This window comes from Rhamphochromis longiceps, linkage group LG22 (assembly GCF_057381845.1).
Source record: "Rhamphochromis longiceps isolate RC_006_pf linkage group LG22, R_longiceps_female_GT1.1, whole genome shotgun sequence".
NCBI lineage: Eukaryota > Metazoa > Chordata > Actinopteri > Cichliformes > Cichlidae > Rhamphochromis > Rhamphochromis longiceps.
The window spans coordinates 23,453,229-23,457,036 of NC_140577.1; the positions used below are offsets into that span (position 1 = coordinate 23,453,229).

Here is a 3,808-nt window from a genome sequence, read left to right on the forward strand (position 1 = left end):
CATCTCCAGCAGAGCATGTTCTTAAAGCTGCCTTTCCTACACACTTCTCTGCTATTATTTAATCATTTCTTAACTAATGTGCTATGAGTCTTCATGAGTCATTTTGTGTTTGGAATTGTTAGTAGGGTTAATGCATGTTCTGCTTGTGTGTGTGTGATTTTGTATATGTTTCTATTTTCGCAATGTTTCAGACTCCGTCTCAATTTTCCAACTTAAGCAGTCAGTTTTCTTTTCCCCAGGTTTGCTAACCCAAATTTTGATTTCCCACATTAAATAATTCCTATGTGTTCTCACCTAGTCTTCTCACTCTGTTGTCCTCTCCCACTTCAACAGTCCAACAGCCGGCAGTTCTCCTTCAGCTTTGTCCTGTGTCCCACTGTCTCTTCTTGCCATTTTACTCCACAGGTGGCAAATGTCAAACTCCAACTGTTCAGTTCTCCTCAAACGTTTTCTTCACATGCACAGTGAAGTCACAGCCACTGTCACTATTGTCCTCTGATGCGGTTGACTTCGTGCTAGTGGCTGAAGTGCTGCTGCTGCTGCCTTCCTGGGCGACTTCTTAGCAGCTGCTGCCGGTTTCTTGGCTTTGGCCGCGGCGGGCGTCTTAGCTTTGGTCTCAGTAACCCTGTTCATCTTGAAGGATCCGGAGGCCCCGGTGCCCTTGGTCTGCACCAGAGTGTCCTTCGCCACCAGACTCTTGATGGCGGTCTTGACACGGGCCTTGTTCTTGTCCACATCGTAGCCTCCGGCAGCCAGAGCCTTCTTGAGGGCGGCCACGGACAGGCCGTTGCGCTCCTTGGAAGCGGCCACGGCTTTCACAATCAGCTCGCCCACGCTGAGGCCGACCTTCTTGGGCTTGGAAGTCATCGTCTTCTTCTTCTTGGCCTGAACCTCGGCGCAGGGCGTGTTTATGATGGAGCCTTTCCCACCACAGCGCTGGCACGTTGAACGCATCATGAAGGGTCCATTTCTTTCATGTCGCTAGCCAGCATGCTAGCTGCATGTGGCTTGCCCGAGTCACTCAGTCCTTTTTGAGCATTTCAACATGCTGCCACCGCAGAACCTGGCCTCAGATCCAGCAAGCTTAGCGCGCTGATCTCCAAAAAAGTCCCGAAAGCCAGAAAGACGTCAAATAAGTGTCTCGTGCTGAGAACTCAAACAAAAACTATTCTTCACGCCACCATCTTGCTCGCCCTTCCGTGGAATTCATCCAATCAGACAGGAAGATGGGTTTGCTTTCTTCTTCTGCTGCTGTTTATCCACATTGCTGCTGCTTGTTGGGACTTTTTTGCTCAGGACTTGCTGCTGTCTCTTTATCATGTTATTGCTTTGGAGCTGCATTTCTTATCTTCAGGGAGGAGTGAGCTCGCTTGTGAGGTTGAGAAACACATGGCACTGTAAATAAGTCAGCCAGAAACTTGGCCTGCATGTTTCCAATGATGTTAAACTATAACTTTCTTCCGACCGTTGCATGTGGAAAATTGATTCAGGTCTGCTTTTCACCTGAAAGTGACAAACTAAGACATTTCATTATTATCATCACTGCTTAATCAACACACATCTCTCTCTCTCTCTGTGTTTATGTGAACAGTCTTTTCTTAAAAGCAGAAAATGAAATTGTAGATGTTTTTTTGGTTGATCAACACAAAACCTTTTTCCTATGATTATTTTTTTCTACAATATAAATTCTCCCTCTTATTCACTCTTTTTTTTTTTTTTATTTACAATAGCTGGTGACCTGCAAAATCACCGCTGTCACTCACAATCAAAGGCAATTACTTTTGCACAGTGCACAAAAACACTGTGATGTCAGACACATTCACACTCACTTTGTCATCTGCAAAAATAAATCACATGGCTGATGATATGTGCCATGGTGATCCGTAAATATGATCACCAGTTTATTTAACTATTTTTCAACCCAACAAACAAATAATCAAAAACATGATGCTGATGTTATGAACACTCTACACACAAGTCAAGATGCAGGAAAACTGCTCATGGAAACGTTGCACACTCCAGTTATCACAGTTATCATAGCGCTGTTTCCCTCTCTTAGAGTAGTTCTCAGACAGCTCTCGATCTGATAATGTGTAGCCTGCTCATCAGCTCAGAAGAAAAAAAAAAAACTGCAACACAACATCACACAGTAGTTGCTCTGCCCACAGCGGCAAAGTCTTACACTTTCATATTCAACTCAGCTTCTCCATCATGTACTTTTAGATGTTTCATACAGGGTTGAGCATATTAGTTGTTTTCACAGATGTGCTCTATATCTCAACAATGGCTCATAATAAGACGACAGTCTTCCACACAGGTCAAGTGCCTCTATGCACTTCATTAGTTTAAATATTTATCTATATCACTTCACCTCACATGTCATCGTACTGAATTTAAGCAACCACAAGCGTAATGTAGATGACTTTTAACAACTATCCACCTCAATTACGTCTATGGTCTGGCACACAGGCTGAAGAGTTAACGTTTTGTGTCAGCAAGGGGTGGGGGGACAGCCACCCACCAGAGCATAGCTGCTGATGTGGGCTGGCCTTCTCCACACGCTCTTCAAGGCTGGTGTGTTTTCTGAAAACTTCTAACATTTTAATCTCTTCCATTTTTAAGCCTGCGATTAACCGCACGGCTCAGGTCCGCGTGAAACCCGCGTGACCGCGCTCGCGTGAACCCGGGCAGCTGTGGAGCCGTCGCTCCCTCTCTTTTTTACATAAATACTTTGTGCTGCCAGGAGCAAAGTCCAGCACAAACGTCTGTCTCCCTCCGACTCACTCTTGGTTGCTTAGAAACCCATGATAACAACAACAGTCGGTGTCACAGACCACATGTTCTGCTCCGCACACACTCACACACAACAACAACAACGATGACAACAATGACAACGACAACAAAAACAACACAAAATAGGCCTATCGTCCAGCACAGTCTGGACCCCGCGGAACTTCTCAACGCCCCACAAAGCGGCGGAGAACTCACCTCTAGCCACACAAAGTAGCGAGGAACCTCTTGCTCCACAAAGTAGCAAGGAACCTGGGTATCGCTACACAAAGTAGCGAACTTCTCAACGCCTCACACAGTGGCGGAGACTGCACAACCACACGGTTATAGAGTCGGGCTCTTCTCAACGCCTCACACAGTGGCGGAGACTGCACAACGACACGGTTATAGAGTCGGCCTCTTCTCAACGCCTCACACAGTGGCGGAGACTGCACAACGACACGGTTATAGAGTCGGCCTCTTCTCAACGCCTCACACAGTGGCGGAGACTGCACAACGACACGGTTATAGAGTCGGCCTCTTTAAACTTACTTGGCGTTGCTTAGAGTGTAATATCAGCCCGAATCCCGCCGACCGTCATTCATCGAGGAGAAAAGACAGACCGCGAATCCACAGGAACTTCCTGGCTGACGTCAGTCTTTCAGCGTGCCTCTCCCCCCCTCGGTGAATGCGATTCCAGGGCTCCGGCTCTCGAAGGACCAATTAATGATAGGTTTGTAGCATAAACCTATTCGCTGGAACGTTAAGACAATATAATTACACTGCTAAGCAAGACACAAATAGGCAAAGTTCTTCATGTTACTCGTGCACGGGAGAGAACCGGACAACCGCTCGACTCCAGTTGGTCTCGTCCGTCCTCCTGTAACACTGCCCTTTTATTGAGGTTACATGAATATGCATAGGTTCATTAACATACGACGTCTACATACAAACAAAGAGTACCTTGCCTGTGTGTATGCGTGTGTGTGTGTGTGTGTTGCTGATCAAAGGGTTAAACATCCTTGGTCAGGAAGAGGGT

General features: G+C 46.4%; 1 pseudogene; it reads right to left on the minus strand.

Moving 5' to 3' along the window:
• Positions 1–316: 316 nt before the first annotated feature.
• LOC146644101 (histone H1 pseudogene) lies at positions 317–3,591 on the minus strand (annotated as a pseudogene).
• Between the last annotated feature and the right edge of the window lie 217 nt (positions 3,592–3,808).